This window comes from Melospiza melodia, chromosome 2 (genome assembly GCF_035770615.1).
Source record: "Melospiza melodia melodia isolate bMelMel2 chromosome 2, bMelMel2.pri, whole genome shotgun sequence".
Classification (NCBI taxonomy): Eukaryota; Metazoa; Chordata; class Aves; order Passeriformes; family Passerellidae; genus Melospiza; species Melospiza melodia.
Window position 1 is genome coordinate 117979516 of NC_086195.1, and position 19187 is coordinate 117998702.

General features: G+C 39.1%; 1 long non-coding RNA gene across 1 annotated transcript in view; it reads right to left on the reverse strand.

Moving 5' to 3' along the window:
• Positions 1–385: 385 nt before the first annotated feature.
• Positions 386–19187, reverse strand: part of LOC134415223 (uncharacterized) — a 41234-nt gene continuing 22432 nt past the window's right edge. Inside the window, exons 2-3 of the long non-coding RNA XR_010026969.1 lie at positions 710–840; positions 386–594 (exon numbers count right to left, since the gene is read on the reverse strand). This is a non-coding gene — a long non-coding RNA (uncharacterized LOC134415223). The remainder of the gene's footprint in view (positions 595–709; positions 841–19187) is intronic.

Genomic DNA, 19187 nt, shown 5'->3' on the forward strand with positions numbered 1-19187 from the left:
TAACATTATAATTCATCCACCGCTGAATGAGTGGGGACAATTAATGCAGTCAATGTGTCCCACGTGTTCCCTGCAGCATTAACAAGGCAGCTCCAGGCCCCTCGGCATACACGGGGCTGAAAATTGAGCCGGCTCTCGCGTTGAATGTGATCCTGATTGCCTCCGCGGGGGCCACCTGCTGCTTCGTGCCTGCCGGTCCTGCGCGCCCCCGGGGAGCGGGGCAGCTGACACCGAGCTGCCGGGCGGGCCGCGACAGTGGCGCCCCACGAGCCCGCCGGGACACGGGGCCGGGCCGCGCCGAGGGGCCGGGCCGGGGCAGGGCGCTGCCCCACCGCGGCTTCGTGAGCCCCACAGCCAGCCCTGCCGGCCGCGGGCGTCCCGGCGCGGGAGGTGTTGGCACTGCCGTGACCCGTGCGGGAGTTGTTGGGGCGCTGCCGTGCTGGGGCAGTTCTCTGGCCTTCAGAATGCTCCGCGGTTGTGGGGCTGAAAATGGCTGGTGCCTGTGTACGGTGGGGAACAAACAGGTTGAGTCCTGAAGTCTGCTGTGTCCAGTGATAACGGAGATCAGCCTTTCCTCAGGTTGTTGCAGCGCTCCTAAAGTAAATCCACGAAACAACATAAAAACCAGCTTCCATCTCTGGGCCCGCAAGCGATGGGCCCTCACCACCCCCTGCTCAGGTACTGACAGGTGAGGACCATGCTTCCTCACCTGTCAGTACCTCCGTGGTGCTTTTCACCTTCCCAGTCTATTCCCAAAAGCTGGAGGGCTCCTGCGAGGCTGTGATCAGTTCAGCAGCCGTGGTCCAAGGGGCACTGTGCAGCAGCACCAGGGATCCATGCCTGAAAATAGGAGGAGGAGTCAAAAAGGAATAGAGAGGTGACCGAGCTGAGTGGTACCAGGTTAGCCCTGCTGTGCTGCAGGGTGGCAAACAAGGTTTCATTATTCTGAAGTGTGATCTTCTTGCACAGGAAGTTTGGAGGGGCTTAGCAATCTGCTTTTCTTTGCCCTCTGCTAAGTGAAGGGCATTTGCTTCATGAATATTCCATTACCCTGCTGTTCCCTGTAAGCCCTCAACCAACTTTTGAAAATAAACAAGTGTACACACTTCTAGGCAACAGCATCCAGACCTTGGTTTCTTTTATTTTTTCTTCTCCTCTAAATGGTAAAAAAATGCCAGATGTTTTTTGCATGTAATTTATAATCTCTTAGCTAGATCTCACACAAAATATGAAAGTGTACTACAGACAGATCCCAAGGTACTATTATCTCCTCATGCCAGGCTATTAATCTTCAGTATACTGATTTAAATTATTTTAAGAAACTCACTTCTTCTTAAAAGGTTCCCAACAAGGGCCTCAAGACTCCTTTCAAAAGTGTATTTTGACTTCTGGAGAATATGCCACCAATGAACATTATAAATCTGAACTCGAATGACTACCTATGTTACTGCATAAGCCAGCTGGAACTAGGCCAGGATCATTTTTTCTATTTGTAGACCACACAGCCGAGGTAACATGAAAGAAATAGAGAAATTTCTATGTATTATTCATATTAATTATTTGTATTCAACTGAGACTGGACTCTTTGTGATAATATCTTAACAGATGTGTCACTGGTAAAAATGTGCAAGAAGCGGGATTTCAGTTCTGGAGGCATGTTTTGTTTACAGACCTTCTGGCTTTTCTTTCAGGTTGGGCACAAAAATCTACCTAAAATAACAGCAGAAAAAACATAACCAATATTTTCATATTTTTCCCCCCATTCTTCGCATCTAAGCCGCTTTTAAATCTGGATTTTCTTATTATGAGTTGGGGCGTCTGAGTTTGCAATCTTAGACTTGTGTGTCTTGTCATCTGTTAAGACAGTGGAGATGAGATGACTTGTCTCAGGGAGAGAACTGGAAGATGAGTCTGATATTATCACAAAGGCTCAGATAATGGCATGTCTGTATACTTCTAGGTAGACAGAAGAATATTTGGTGGAATTTATCCAAGAGAAGTAATAAGGTGACATCATCTAAAATTTGGAGTGTAAGAGGAGCAAGGAAAGGAAGATGATTTCTCTACATGTAATAAAAGGAAATTTGTAAGTAAAATACAACCTTTCAAACCCTTTTTGTTTTGCTTTTCCTTACAATGAAATTATATTTTTATGAGCAAAATATTCCAGTGTTTTAAAGGAAACAAAACTGTACTCTGAGAATTGTGACTCATTAAAAGTATATCTCAACTGGTTTCACAGTGCAAGTAAACTCAATGCCCTAACTCCCAGACCAGAGCCCACCCACTGAGTTATTTGCCTCCCAAGAGGAAACAGATAATTTTGATGCCGTGAAAATAATATTAATTCACAAAATTCAGATTCCTAAGGATATTAACATCCTTTCAGTCCCGAATTAATGAACAAATTTAGTTCAGAGTTGCAGCAAGCAATTTTTTACTGTGTGATATCCAATTCAAAAGGAATTTATCCGCTTCCATCTGCTATTATAAAAAATACCAAAATCAGAGATTTTAGTAAAGTAATCTGAAAGCTGCAGCCACTGAACTTTGAGCTAGAAGCCATGTTTGGTAACTCCAGGCTGTAAATAATTCTCTTTCTCTGAGGACTAGATAAAAAGTTAGACATATATTGCTGTGTGATCAATTGATTTTACTGGCTGCTGGTCAGGTCAGGAGAACCAGAAGAAAGGCAATGGCAGCACAGCCAGTGAATAAATTGCTGGCTCAACCCAGAGTGTAGCCTGTTTGTTCTGAAAAATAGATAATCATATATATGACCAAGTGTACTGCACCATGCTGCAGAGGCTTTGCTCAGTGCTATATTCAGACTTCTCTGTCTAGAAAATAAAAATACAGTATGAATAGCATTCAAACCTTTATTTTGGATCAAGCCCAATGGCATTTGAGAATTTCTCCAAGATGAGTAAATTCATATTCATTTCAGCAGAGCATAATTGAGTAGAAGAGTGCTCAGCCCCAAAAGCTGTGTGAAGTCATGTTTAAGCTGTTACTGTAGGTGTAGCAAGCCCTAGGAAATGGGAATCTCAAAGTTTCAACAAGTTCCTTATTCAGTTTTGAAGAAATTTTGAATGTTTCATACAGATTTTTTGCTAAGTCTGCTCTTGATCCAGGCTCAAGTTCAAGCAGCCTTCATATCACTCTTTCTTTAAAGACTTAGCTTCTTCTGGGTTTCATGTGTATTGAAACCTCTACCTGAATCTTGTAGAGGGTATCAATTTGGAGTCAAAACACTAAGATCAGGGATTGCTTTCATGCTTCTCAACTTCCCTTCTTGGAGTGCCCAGTTGGTGGAGTAAAACCTTTTTTATAATTCAGTTAACATCAGCAACTGGATTCTTCCCTGTGTGGTTACACGAGACACTCGTGCAGGGTAACCTTTGTCAGTCAGGCATAGCCCTGCCTCCATAGTGCCCATTTGATAAATTATACATGGGTACCTAATGTACTCTCATAAATTACTGTAGGCTCTTATAGCCCTGCATTTTATGGTGGTGTGTCATAGCGCAGGCGCAGACAATATATTGTCCTAGAAGATGCCGTGGACTCTCAGATGGCTTTACCAATTCTACCAGTAAAAAACAACAAATTAAGAAATCTGGAAGAACAATTGACAACACCTGCCTCAATTGAGGAAAACGTTCCTAATGAAAGGGAGTTGATGCAGGAATCGGTGCATTGGTGAGAGAGAGGCAGGGTTTGATTTAGGATCCCTTCTGGCTCTCTTGTTCCCCAAGCAATCAGGAGGAGCTTTGAGTGCTCGGTCCCTAGGGACAGGCAAGCCTTACATCACTTACCAGCCACGCCTCGTGTGATTAAGGGAAGGGGTAGAAGCTTTCAAAAGGATTTTTGTCTGGTTGTTTTCACTAGGAAGAGGCTGAATTACATCTTCAAACTGTGGACTTAAAACATATCTAGAAAGCTGGAATGAAGAAGCGTGAGTAGAATCGAACATCTGAAAGATGCAATAGCCATGTCCTGTCCCAGCTACAGAATGCAATGAGAAAGCTTAGGACCACTTAAAATGAGTCTGCTTTCTGACTCAAGATTAATATTAATCATTTAGGATTCTGCTCTCCAACATATGTTACAGCTATACCTAGAAGAAGCTGTAGGACAACGCTCAGGAATAGGTAGTTCTCAGTGTAAGAAGGGTTACCACAACTGCTCAACAGACTCTGAAGTTTTCTTTCTCCACCAAAGTGCAAAAATCATGGCACTCACAAAGGAATCACATTTAATTTTAAAGTCTTAAATTATCTGAAATGGACAGGATGATGGATATATGTATTTAAGATGTTCTCATGCCTTAGGATTTAGAAGTCTTTTTCTTTTAAAGGATTTCTAACATTTTACATCAGAGGCGCATTGATTTTCATCCAATTTTTTCAAAACACATTTGAGCTCTGCAGCAGAACTTCAAGGCTGATGTGGCCTTAAGGTTAAGATCTGTAAAACAACAGTTGGCTGAAGTATTTTCCCACACATTTTAGTGGACAACTACTTTTGCCTTTTTCAAAAAAAAGCCTTTACTTCAAGGGATTTTCTTTAAAAAGAAATCAATGTATTTGATTTATAGGAGAAATTCTACAGTTTTACAGAGGAAGATTAACTGTTTTCAGGACAAAATGCAAAACTTTCTTTTTTTCCTTTTTTTTCTGCCTGCTTTTTCTCTACAACAGGAATGAGTTCACCAGTCTAACTTAAAGAGTAACTGCTGCAGATTTATAACTATAGTATAATTGACATTACAATCAGGAAAATATTTCTCATGAAATCAAAAATGCCATACTTGAGAAGCTAGAAAAGTTTTTACACAAAACAAAAAATTAAGACACTCTTGCTCTTACATCTTAGTCTGTTTAGATGTTTTGGGGATTCTTTTTTAATATACTGCTTCAGCTGAATGCTAGCAGTGTGCCTTGTTATCTAAAAGAGAGCAGTTTTCATGAAAGTGTGTGAAGTGATCTTTTTTTAAAGAAACTCCAGTGCTTTAAAATTTGAGTAGGATATCCTACCTTACAGTGGATATCTGATTTGTGAAATAGGGACTTGCATACTCTTTGGGTTGGTTGTGTGTTTTAATGCCGTGGCAGTGAGCGCTATAGGCAGCCAGGGGTACTTTTTAGTAAGAGCAGCTGTACAAAGTTCAGTCATTAGAAATGAGATGGTTACCAAGACAAGGTCATGTGGTAAAGGTGGGAATTAATAAAGTAGTAGCTAATGATGATATATGCGTAGTTAAGAGATGTTATATCTGAAGATTTTTAGGCTGCTACCCAAGAAACCCTACAGCACTGATCACCTATTCCTGCTTTTGCAAATAAAAAAATTGAGATCCAGGAAGAAGCGTCTCACGTAACTGCAGAGATGACAAATGCCATGACATTTCTTGGCAATCTTCTGTGGATTAGCTAATGCAAGTAGTTGACAGTCACTCACAAGGAAAAAAAAAGCTTGAATACAAGGAATAATCTGATCAAAAATAATTGTACCAGGGTACATATTACACCAGGCTGAATACCATCTTAAACAGCAGTGATTCATGTGCTGGATTAGTTGATAGTGGAAAAAAAGCAGTAAGGTGAAATGATATCATCTTCTGAATTTCTGGCAAGCATGGATGACCCTGTTCCACATGAAAACAAACTTCAAAGCCAGGCTACCTCTGGTGAATATTTGGCAAAGCTAAGGAAGATATTAGAAATGATCAGTGATCAACATCTAATTACATTTTAAGTCTTCTTCAGGATAAATCTATCAAGAGTTGATAAGCACTGTGATATTGAAAAAAGAATTTCTCTTTGGTGTTTATATTTTCTTGGTTTGTTTTTGGGGTTTCTATTTCCCAAGGGGGAAATTAGCCTGTGACTTCAGGTAGCTCCCACTGATATTAGATCCTTCCACTGACTTCAAAAGAAATTGGGTTGAGCTCAGGTAGTCAAGAAATGAAAAAGTGCATGGAAAAAAATCAATTTGCTGAAATAGCAAAGGCTAACAACAAGAGAAGGCTGCTTGGCTGCCTTCCGAAAGGTGGTGTATGAAGAATAGATTCTCTCACTGTTTACAAATACAAATTCTCTCACTGTTTTACAAATACAAATTTGTATTTTATAAGAACATAAAACACAGACCTGAAATGAGACTTCTGTGCTTCACTCAGAGGTGTCCTTAGGCTGAGCCATGATAACTACAAGAACCATGATAACTTGGTCAGATTAAAGTGATTTACAGAAGTTCTGGAGATCTCGCCAACTGTATCTGTGGGGAGGTTGCTTTATGTGACTACAGTTCCCCTGTGGCCTGTTTTACCAGTGTATACAGGCACCAGGGCAGCTGAAGTTTCATTCACTAGTGTGTTTATGTTCAGAAACAGCTAGCTAGGCAATCCAACACCAGTAACTTCATCCAACATAGTGTTTCTGTTCATAACATTCTGGTTTAATTTTTTTTTCATATTTGCTCACTAAAAATGCTGATGATTTTTGCTGATTTATTGTTCTCCTGTGAGTGGTATCTCCTTACAGCAGAAAGGACTCAGCTATCTTATCCTCATTGAAGCTGATATATCTCAAGGGACTCAAAATTCATGCATCTGCTTCAGTTCCAGTAAAGGAACACCACCAGAGTGGGATTTACAGTTCCTCTGGCCGCTGTTAAGTACCAGTTCAACAAATCTAAGTTACAGTTACAGGCAGGAGGCAGATATAAGGGTTGGAAAAGGCTGAACATCCCCTTTTGCTGTCATGGATACTATAATGCTGCAGTACACAAGCATATGGGTGCAGCAAAAATGGATGTAGAAGGAAGCACTCTGGTCTGCAAGGAAGTTCAGAACAAAAAGAACCTTCTGAAACTGCTGGAGAAATAAGACAACATTTTGCCAAGCTTTCTACTGCGCGCTTGCAGCTTTATAACATTTAACTTTTTGAAAAATTTTAGAATTCAATTACTTTATTTCTTAAATATGTTTCAGAGCCTTAACACATCTAATAAAAGCAGATCAATAGGCTCATTGTCCTACAGTGTATCACAGCACCAGCAAATACCTATGTTATGAAACTAAGTGAATTTACTGGAGTGTAAACCCCCAGTGAGTTGTCTGTAATCAGCCAGCAGGCCTTCAGGGCAAGAGAATTAATGTATTTTAATATTTTAGGTTATCTTCCATATGGCATAATGCTATACCCCACCTGTATGTGTGCGTGTGCAAACAAATGTAGGAGGTTTTTTTCCAGAAATAATTTTCCCTTAGTGGAATCTCACCTGCATTCTAATGTCTTTTATCATCTAGTCCTTCAAACAAACAAAACTTCGAAGAGTGTGAGTCTACAAATAGCATTAATGTCTGTAGAGCTGAATTAGATTATTCCAGATATTTTTTTCTCTTTGTAGTGTTGAAATACCTGTTCTATTCTATTTTAAAGGACTCTACCATTTAAAAAACAAGGCATCCTTGAAAGGGGACATGGAACTTCTCACTGAATCACAAAAAACAATGTTCAAGGCTTCATATAATCATTGTCATGTAAGTGTTTTGAGAAAGTTTAGCTCTTGTGGTATCCCTTTGTGGATGTACTAGCACAGCAGCCATTGGCAATGGGGTGTCTAGTTGGCTTAATGTGCTCAGAAACACAGCTCTTGGTAAGAGCAGGTAAAGGGGGATGCCAAAAGAGAAAAAAAGTCATGTACATTCATATTTACATAGGCATTTTTACTGGTTCCCATGGAGCATCACAGAGAACTTTTAGTAAGTCTTCAGAGCAGTAGTGGGAAGTCAACACAGGGGAGCAAGCATCCCTTGCTGAAGCTTCATGTTCTGATCAATGGTCAGGATTCCACCTCTTTGGGTGCCCTGTTCTCAGCTTATGTGGACCTGGTGTGCAGTGGGCTCAGCAGTAGAGGTGTCAGGGGAGCACACAGCTCTCCCATACCTGGCTGCATCAGGTTGAGTGAATCCCCTGTGAGAAACTCAAAGGAAGTAATGCTGGTATCAGCATTAGATAATGTCCGCTGTTAAAAAATGTACGTTGTTAATGGTTTAAATTCAGGCTTACCTCATGAGTTGTACAAACTAGGACAGCAACACTGGGCTTTTGTGCCTGCAGTAAAATATTTTTAAAGTCAGGCTTTTTAAGTTGAAGGAGAGGCTGCAACACTGTCAGCAGCACCATAGATTCAGCAAGAGAGACAGCCTGACAATCATACATTGGCTGACATGTGCCTTTGTAATAGAGGTATTATTTACTACTTCAAGAAAAAAAAAACAGCACTATTTGTTTTATCTGTGTTTCAGAAGAAACAAACTGCAGAGACTTAGATTTAAAAAGTGGCATTGTTAACTAGCACTGTTGGATAAATTCTTTTATGAAAAAAGGAAGAAATTTTAGAAACAAGTTCCATAATAGATCACCTTTTATAGCATTTTTTGACTGAATCCTGAAATTATTAATGCGTTATTGATATTGTAATAAACTCGTTGAAGCACTGGTGCTGTGAACAGTAGAATGGAATTTACAGAAGAAAACTCCCTTTCCAGAGACATGCTGTTCAGATAAGTGTATCAATTGTCTTGGTGACAATTGTGAAAAAAATGTCTTTTAAAAATAGTTCCTTCTTCCTTTCAAGTTTTGGGTTTGGTTTTGGTGGGGTTTTTTTGGGTTTGTAGGTTGGTTTTTTTGGGGGGCATGGTATTTGTTTTGTAGGGGTTTTTATTATTTTGGGTTTTTTTATTTTATTTGTTTGTATGATTTTTTTGGTAGTCATGTGGGAAAACACATTTTGCAGGAGTGTTAGCAATGGAAGAAATCATTTTCACAGATGCAGGTCTTCTGTCAGGAAAACAGAGACTGTGAAAGGCTTCCATGGAATCCTGTTAGCACCACATGGCATGACAAGCATTTCTGTGCACTCTGGTGCAGCCATGCACCATTTTTCAGGGTGGTACAACCTGTACTGCCTCTGCTCCTACTCCCTGTGAGGAGTTACCTGCAGCCCAGAGATAAAATTCATCCACAGCTGCAGATTTTGCAGAGTTGGAGGCCAAAGAGTTTGGTGAGAAAGTGGGAAGCAAATAAAAGCCAGGATGTTGTTGCAGAACAGGCATTACTCAAATCAGAACAAAATAGAATTTTTACAGAATTTTGGGGGAGAAGACAGAGGAACTTAACCTACCAAATTGTTGAGCCCTATCATCTAATCACACACCTACATCATCTCTACTCATGTTGATTTAGGCCATGTCCTCAGCATTCCTCAAAGCCTAGAACCAGTCTTTCACCCTGTTGCTACATATTTTTGCATAGACCTTCTTGAAGTAATTTTTCAAAGTCCTCATTTTGGGTTGCTGCTAATGATATGGGTTATGTGTTCGTGTTATTCATTCATCTATGTCTGTTTCATACAATTCCCAATTTTTTCTTCCTAAACTAACCTCTGTTTTTAATGACCAAGGACAACAGTCATGCTAACTTCCTTCACAATCAAAATAAGTTAACCCAAATAAGCTAAGAGTGGTGTGGATTATTTTTACCACATTTTTTTCCTAACTAAACTAATGTCAGTGGCTTCTTTTCAACATATCCCATTATTTATATGTTTTTTGTTGATTTTCTACATCTAAGAAAAAATGAAACACAGAGAAAAAAACCCCAATGAAGCAGTGTAATGGCACAAAAATATAATTTGAGTCCATAGTGCATGGCAAGTCCATGCTAGAATCAAAATTGTCAGTTACATTTGCAGTTTCCTCAAAGCAGCTCCCAACCCACTGCTGCATTTACATTTGATCAGTTTTTAAGTGTGCAAACTATTAAAAAGCAGAGTTCCTCACATAAACTAATGATGCAGATGACAGTTTTTTTCATTAACTTTTTCACAGATTGACACAGTTTTAGCTGGGTTGTTTGTCATTTTGAATTGAAAACTTGCTTTGAATTTTTCCTATTGGAATAGAAACATTATATGTTGAGATCTTTTTCAGATAAACGGCTTTAATTCTGGGAGTTGATGGTCATCCTGTACTTATTGATACAAAGCACTCTGAAACAGCTCTGTCTTAGAGCAAGAATATTCACCTTGGTGTGAGTTTTCCTTTGAACATATAATTGTATCTATGTAAACAGCAATTCTAATACAACCTTTCATAATAAATGCATGTGCATTTATATGAATATCTATATACATGCTCATGCACCTGTATTTTTTGTATCTAACTGGACTACCTTCATCATTTTGTTTCTGTTGTTCCAAAGATCAATGGGTAAAAGAATAACATCTATCTATTTGTCTTTAAAGAAGCCTTGAACATACCATAGGCTTGAAAATACCATATAATTGATCATGAATATGTGTATTGGGAACTGAAAAAAAAGGGATTCTCTTGGGGATTCTAAAGTAAACTGATATTAAAGTTAGAAATTGATCCAAAAAGTAAAACTGGGCAATCTGCGACTAAATACTAAGATTTTCATCTGCACTGTATGTTAATTGGTATTCATTAATTTCTCTATAGGAGTATATTTCATTTTTAGAGAAATGGAGGCAGTGAAAGGAGAGTTCACAAGACTTAACCCTGAAAAAAAAGAAGAAAGCAATATCAGTCACAGATTCTAGTTCAAGAGCTCCTGGCATGACCATCACAGTGTCTAGGTCAGTACAAATGAAATGGAACAGTCCTGTCATAACACAAAAGCAGCCAGGAGAACTACCTGTACAGACTGCTGGCTCCATAGGAAAAAATACCTCTCTTTCCACTGTCAGCTGAAAGAGCTTTAAACCAGGATGGAAGTAATGTGTCTGGCTCTCTTTTTAGTCTAGTTTTTCCCTGCCTTCTACACAAATCTCATATTATTTCCTTTTACCAATTGGAAAAGGAAGGACAGCTACACCTGCTAAGATTTTTGCATCATATTTCATTGGCACCAACTCCATTCAGTGGCCTGAAGCAAGGTGGGCCTGGGTGGGATTTTAAAGGACATGAGGGCCATATTTTATAAAGTTCTTCAGAAACCTGAAGATATAAAAAAGCATACAGTTCATTAAATGATACATATCTTACCAGTTCAGGTACTTAATCAAGATTCTCCAAGGTAACTAATTTTCATGTTCTGGGAACTAAGTGCTAGAAAGGGTTAAACACTTTGGGTGAAATGGTTTTCCATCTGCAAAGGCATTTTTTCTCAGATTCAAAGCATTTCACAGAGAAGTGGCAAAGTGTATGACATTTCCTACAATTGAAAGTCAAACTAAATTGGATTGAACTTATCTCATTAAAGTAGATGTTATTTCATACAAATAAAGGGAAAAGTATAACTTTACTGTTTTCTTATATATCATTTTGAAAATTTATTACGTATTCAATAATATAAAAAGCTAGACAACAAGCATAATTATGTTACAATATTAACAAACAATCTGAAGCATTAATATGTTGATGCTTGCAAACTGAAATTTTAAGAGAATTTTTTTAGGGGAAATTTCTAGGAGAAATTTTGAATCTGTGTTTTGATTTGATATAAAAAATGAACTTCAGAGTTTCCTAAGCAAAGGGAATTTTAATTTTTTTAAAGCAGTTCTAATGAGAACTCTGAAAATCTGGCACTTAGAGCTGGCTTAACTCAGTTGGCTTTCATGTTCTTTGTAATATTCCTAGAGACTTCAAAGGAATCAATTAGCTTAATGCTAAGGATTTTTAAAAATCTCATTCTCTTTCTGTTCACAATCTGTATAATGGGGAAGTGATTAGAATATCTATACTACAGAGGTATTCTGAAGTTTTAATTAAGTTCTAGAAATTAATTCAGGATCCTGAGATGGGAGAAGAGGAAAGAAATAACATCCTCATGTGCTCTGGAGCCTCTGGCTGCAGACTATGAAGCTGTAGCCACTTTTACCACTTGAAAATATGGAACTTCTAACTCCCAACAGTATGATGTGGAGCTAAACGTCTCTCTTTCTAAATTGTGAAATGTGGAAAATCTTTGTGTATTTAGAAAACCCTTTGCTCATGTTTTGTAATGAGATGTTCATTAGTCTCAGTCTTCAGTCTTTAATGTTATTCCTCAATAGGATTCTTTTTGTCAGCCACTTGTAGATGTTCTGACTGCTCAGTCTTCTTTCCATCTCATCAGAATTCCTCATTTCAATAACAGCACAGGCATTTTTATGATAGGGTTTTTTTTTCATCATTTCCTGATGCCTTAGGAAATACTGTTTCTGTCTGAGTATGGTCACGATTGACATCTGTGTAAATCTGAGTATTTGTGTGCATTCTAATACACATATTTCTAGAAGAAAAATTACTCAAATGTTTCCATTTCCCAGCATGAAATGGCAGCCTCTTTAAAATCTCTTGAGTGTAAAAGCCTTGTGTGATTGGAGAGTGTGAGAGAAGAGCTGCTACTCCTCCTTTGATCCTTCTGAGACACGCTGGAGATGGCACATATCCTCCTGCTTCTGTGAGAACATGACCTCCATGTGATCCCCACAAGGTAAGGGTAGGTTAAAACTGCTGCATCTTCCTCTCTTGGATTAAGAAGGCAGGTTTCTTCTGAAGTGGGCATTCAGGAAACCCCACAATGAGGAGTGGAGGGGTTCTCTGAGCTGCTGCAGATGTGAGGGAGAGTGATTATCCATACGTGAGCCAAAGCACTCAGTCCGCAGGTTTTCAGTCAGAGTCAACACGTGACAGTTGTCACCCTGCTCTACAGGTACATTAAATGAGGTGGGTTGTGTCTGCACACTGGGAGCATATACCTACATGAGAAACAGCCATCCAGGTTAGATAGGTTTGGAAAGCTTCTAGGTAATCTGGTCCACTGTGAGTAATACACAAGGCTAGACAACTCATATTTTCCTTTCTAGTGGATTTTGTTACTTGCTCTGCTTCCACCCTGAGCCTGACACTGAAACTATCCTTTCTGATTGAAGATATTTCTGTAACTGCCCTAACCTCAGAGCTCAGATGTGGGTTTTTTTGCCTCTGGGCACATTTCCTTGCTTGATAGTAAAGCACCTATCACAAACAGTATCTCAGAAACCACTGCCCCTTACAGCATCCCTTGTCACATAATACCTCTCATCATAACCTTTTACTGCCCGATGGGGCCAGTGGGACTTGGCAGCAGGAGCATGGGCAGGACCCAGGGGCAGGATGTGATGGGCAAGGCTAACACACAGCTGCAGCAGTGCCACAAAACAGAGGAGTGTGGGCCACCTCATCAGGTGTTAATGGGCTATGAAATGATCATAACTTCTGATTAAAGCCCTCTGTTACTTCTTTGATGAATCTGCATCTCTAGTATTTTTGTGATCAAGCAATTTAGAAGTCTGCTTTAAATGGATTGCATTGATCTTGGGTGGGGAAGTGCAAGGCACATTATAAAAAGTAGCAGTTGGTTTAGTTGTATTCTGAATAAGTGGCATCTAAAAAATTTTAAATTTTGAAGTGGAAAATTAGAAAAATGTCATCTAGATGACTATTTTCATCTTGTTCTTCCAGAGTATTCAATCCCTGTGAAAACAAAACAGTTAAAAACAGAAGAATGGGAACCACAGTAGAAATGCAGCAACAACTGTAGAATCTGAAGTTTCTCATGCTTCTGAGTATAAAATGCCTAATGTGACTGACATTCCTATATTATTGTTTTTATTTTCCCTAAACTGCTGTATCACAGTTTCACACACAAAGTGGCTGCATTGGGGAAACAGATAAAATAGTCCCTACTTATAAGGCTTCTGCAGTGTTTCTTGGTTTATAGCCATCAACTGTTGTAGTTTCTGATTTACCAAGGTGAAAGTATGCAACAAAGATCAGATCCCTCCATGGCTCAGGAGTTTTTCTCACAAAATGAAACCTTTTTGTGATTCTGGAACTCTGCCTATGCAATGTAAATAGATGCTAAAATGAAGCAACAAGTTTCTTTGAGCTCCATTTCATTGCTGTGATAATCAGATATGGCTTCAGCACTGCAGTCTTTAGTGTGCAGGCACCTCTCTTTCTTTTTTGCATGAGACTTAGTTACTGTCTCCAGAATGGGGAAGAAAAAAATAAAATTTTCAGCCTAAACAATTTTACCAAATGCAACTATTCAGAATGAAAGGAGTGTATCTCCTGTCTGCGTCATGTAACTGGGAAAACTTTGAAGTTTGTCCTGTCTGTTCCCTCCCTTCTTTCTTTCCCCAACAATCTCCCAACCAAACATTTATGGTTATTCAGTTGACAGCCAATAAATAGCAAAGTGTTTGGGGAAAATCTGTAGTTTTTTTGGAAAGAAACCTATAAAAGAAAGAGACGCAGGGAGAAAGAGGAGGAGAGAGAGCATAATCTGTACACCATCTGTTGCCTAGTGCAATCCATGCTGACACAGGGCTTTTTGACATTTTATACCTCGAATGCAAGCACATAGATCATTTCTACCTTGTACTTTTCCCGTCTCATTATCGGAATTTATTCCCTCGCTTTGTTGTTGGTGGAGTCCCTGTTCTAATTGTTTCTTACATGTGCTGTAAATCTGTCCTCCAATCAGTAAAGCCCTGGAACATGAAACTGAGACCTAGCAATTTCCTTTGCTTACCAGTGCATCTGCTGGAGCGTAGTGTTGAAATAAAATGAAACATGTTTGCACTCTTTTTCTATCATACCGTAATGCGCCTTTCATTTCGCTCAAGGAATTTTTAATATTCAAGCCATACCCTGTGCATGAAGTCATTTCCCTTCGATATAATTGTAATGGTAATACGCATGGCCTAACTGGCAGTGGCACAGCTGGCTGCTTGCCACAGCTGAGGCTCTGACTCAAAGACTTTAATTCTGTCATGCCTCATCTGGTTTTATGTACTCTTTTGTAGTTAGTTCACAAATTTATTCTAGGGTATCCATTGAGATGGGCAGGCCATTGACTTTTCTCTAAAGATAGCGCACTAAACTAATGAAGGGCACCAAATATGTGCATTGATAACCTGTGTGCATGCTGAATAGAAATCAGATTATAAGTCAATGTGCCTGGGTGGTCAGGACTTATTGACAGATGCTTAGACCCTGATTGTGCAAAGATTTAGTGGCGGTGAATAAAGGTAAGCACAGGCAAAAGCCTTGCCTCATCGCTGCCTGCAGGATCTGCTGTCACAAATAGCAAGTGGCACAGGGTCTGCACAAGCTGCAGTAGCAGCTTGTTACCCCACAGGACCATTTAATTAATTAATAGCTGTGTTTTGTTTTGCTGGTTTTAATTAACTGAGTCTTTCTGCAAAATTGTGGTGTGGCTTCAGCCCCAGGGAGCTTTTAAGGTATCTCTTCAGGTTTTCACGTACAAGGTCCGAAAAAAGTTATTCAGCCTAAACTGCTATGTCCTCATGCTTTATACAGCTACCATACCTCTTTCCCTTCATCTATCACTAGGCCCAAAATGCATTCTCCCAAAGCAAGGTTCTGTGTTTATCTTTCTGATTCCATCCCTTTCTGTTTTAACTAAGGCCTTCCATCTTTATTCCTCTAACTCCCCTAAAAAAGTGATTGTTTCAAGAAGCCAGAATGTCTGACCCCTGCTTCCAATTATCCACTGGAAATATACTTCAAATGATGGTTACCATCTTCATCCATCCTCACCTTTCTGAGTCTGCTGTTTTTCTCCTCTCTATTTGTCCATAATAACTTAGAAGGTTTGCTTTCATCTATACAGCTCAGTGCACATCTACTGAGTTACAAGAGCAATAAAGTGCTGTTTACCAGGTTTATGGATCGCTCACTTTCAGCCTATTGTTCAAATGTGAGCCCCCTCTGAAAGTTAAAAGCTGTTGGTGTGAATCGATTAGGACTTCATTTTATGCTAGCTGAAATCAATGACCAAGTCAGTTTCTTACTGTGGAACAAAGGTCTTACTAGCTGCACACACTACAGATTTTCTTGATTTGATGGTCAGTCAAGCCATAATGCCAAAAGAATGTTATTTGAACAAAAAATTTCATTCAAGCTGAGATGAAATTTCTTTTTTAGTTGTGCATTAACTATAACTATTTGAAAATGATGAAGCAAAATTCAAAAGAAAATGCTGATTCAAACTGTAAAAAATATGACTTTAGGGAAATTAGAAAAAGTTTTGTCTTCTTTTAAATTCACTTTTTTTTCCCTTACCTTTCGGGGGAAAAAAATTGTACCAGATCCTTTTATAGGATTGAGGAACTAAAAGAAGTACAGTAATGCAAATTAGTTCTGTCAACCTCATATTTGCTATCACTCTCAAGTAGTGACTCAGCCAATCTGCTGCATAGATCACCTCTGATCTGTATTTTGGGATGCCGGAGTAAATAAGCAGAAATAAGGGAATTTTGGTACCTTTTCAAATCTTCCCCAGATAAGAAGCCAAACATATATGTAGTCTACACAAAAATTAAAGTTCACACATATCACTGTTTTAGGAAAAGAGCATCTCAGCCCTTTCAAGAACACATTCTGTCATTCTCTTGTGAAAACTGCTTTGGGAATAGCAACTACCACAAACAAGAAAAAGTTTTCCAATTTTAAATCTAGGAGCTGAATGTGGCAGACCTAAGTAGAAAAGAATAAGGGAAGACTTTATGGCATCTACAAGTTTCTTGTGAGAGGAAGGAGAGGGGCAGGCACTGATCTCTTCTCTCTGGGGACCAGTGACAGGACCCAAGGGAATGGCCTGAAGCTGTGTCAGGGAAGGTGTAGGTTGGGTATTAGGAAAATGTTCTTCACATTTAGAGTGGTTGGGCACTGGAACAGCTGCCCTGTGGGAGGGCAGTGGTCACAGCACCAGCCTGGCAGAGTTCAAACCTGCATGTGTTTGGACATATGGTGTGATTCTTGGGGATGGTCCTGTACAGGGCTTGGAGTGGGACTTGGTGATCCTTTTGAATCCCTTCCAACTCAGGATATACTATGATTCAGTGAAAACTCACAATTTAAGGGCTTAAATTCCCAGAAATAAATGCAAATTTAATTTTAATTATTCCTTGATTTATGTACCCACTTGAAAAATTCAGTCAATTTTTCTCATGCTCCAGCTACTTAGTATTTAACTATAAACATTTAATTTGCAAACTCCTGATCCTCTTCTCCACTGTGCTTTTCCCCTTCCTTCATCTCGAAAGAATCTAAGTTTGGACTGTGTGCCAAGCAACCACTTTCCTAATCTTCCTGATAATCCATGCAACTGAATGATATGATAATTAGGTACAGAAGTTAATTACATTTGGTAAAAGCAAAAAAAAACTAAAAATCATTTAATGCCACCCCCATCTCTGAAATACTATCCTGGCCCACGCTGTTCATACATACCCATGTCAAAGGTAGCCTAAGGAAAAAAAAACACTTGTGCCTCCAGTACGTGCTTGGGTTTAGAATTTTCCAGCCCCTGTTACTCTGTTCACAATTTATTTTCTTCATATCAGCTTTAAATATGAAGTAGGTTCCCAATGTTTACTTAAATTTTTCAGTTTTTAAAAATAGTATTGCAAGCATATGATTCTCATAAAGCATTTTGTGCAGGGAGAAAAGTAAGCCTAGAGGCAAATCCTGTAACTCTCCAGACTGTAAAGACAGAATGATGACAAATTGTATAAATATGTGCAAATTGTCCAAATGATGTCATGTATTCAGGCTTGCAAAAGGCAGGAAGAATACTTGAGTCTAAGGTCAGCACAGACTCTGTCTTGGAATAAAATTGAGCAATTAGATTCAATTTGCTTAAATTTATCACCAAGAAAAATGTTTTGTTTAATCTTAATCTTCGTCTTATTTTTCAAGCATTTTAGAACCTACTGTGTTACTACATCAGTGAAGGCCCCAGTAAATTCAGGAAAAGCCAGATAGCAGCATGCATTAAGCAGGCTGCCTGTTGGAAAGGATTGGTGAAGTAGGGCAGCCTACTTGTGACCTACCACATGAAACTTCTCTCTACAATTTAAATAGCAAATTGCAGAGCCTTGCAGAGGTGGGGGCTCTTTTCTTGAAACAAGCAGCGCTTTAGATTACTTGGGAAAATTGCATGTTGAAACTTTCTGGGGCTAGACAACAGAAGTAGGGTCTCTGGGCTCCAACTGGTCTGTAAATGCTCATACTGAAGTATTTTTGATTTACTTTATACAGGTCTTCGTTTCTCTCTTCTGCTTTTTCTCTCTCTCCCCCTCTCCTCCCCTCCCCTTTCAGTATCGAGGTCAACCTTCTCCAATTATTTGTCTGCAAACCATTTCTTTCTTCAAGTTTTCCCATTTACATTACATAGGTCAGTGCCTCCTTGGGTCAAGCTGCTTTAACTTCCACTGCATTATTTTCTCACCTTCCAATGCTTTGTTTCCTCCCTGGTCCCCAGCCCTTCCAGATTTGGAGAGAGAAAATTAATGTAAAAAGGGAAAGAAAAATAGATAGTTTTTTTCTTCTTTCCTGACAAATTTCTTCTAGCCACAACCACTGGAACATAGGTCCAGCTGAATATGCAGGTGTTTTTTAACCATGCATTGAATGCTGCTTGTTGTCCCCTACATCTGCTTTTAGTGGGGACAATTCATTATCTGTTGTTCAGGTTGCATACTTTGGTGGGTGGGAATGTCTGTGTAGACACTCTCAAACCTACTGATGTCTGAACACTTTGGAGCACCTCAGTAATACTCATTTGACAGACTGTGAGACTGTAGTTTTTGACAGTAGACCTCTATTCCAAGTATCTCCTGGACTTCAGTTCCTATCATTAAATGAAACAAACTTATATTTACTTATTTTTATGGGTTTAAGAATGAATGTCCAAAGAGAGAACGATGACAAATTAAAAATCCAAAGCATTAAAATACAAAAAATAGCAAAAAAATTAATGTTGTGGCTCTGTCTGTGTGATACACAGTTTGGTATATTAACAGTGGTGCCTACTGCATTTGAGAGGTCAAAGAGATTTGTTGTAAATATATAACATGCACTTGCCTCTATCTCAGGATCAGAGTGCCTGCACACTTTTGTGAGCCGTGACTTGTACAAGGAGGCAATGTGAGTAAAGGGTTTGCTTTCTAGCCTGCCTGTTTGGGAAAGAAATTAAGAACAGATGGAACCTGTTACAAAAGAATTTCTGAAGTACAAGCTTTAAAAATGGTTGGTTTCTTGATTTTATTTTTTTTTTATGAAAAAGAGAAGCTCTCAAGATGTTAGTGGGATG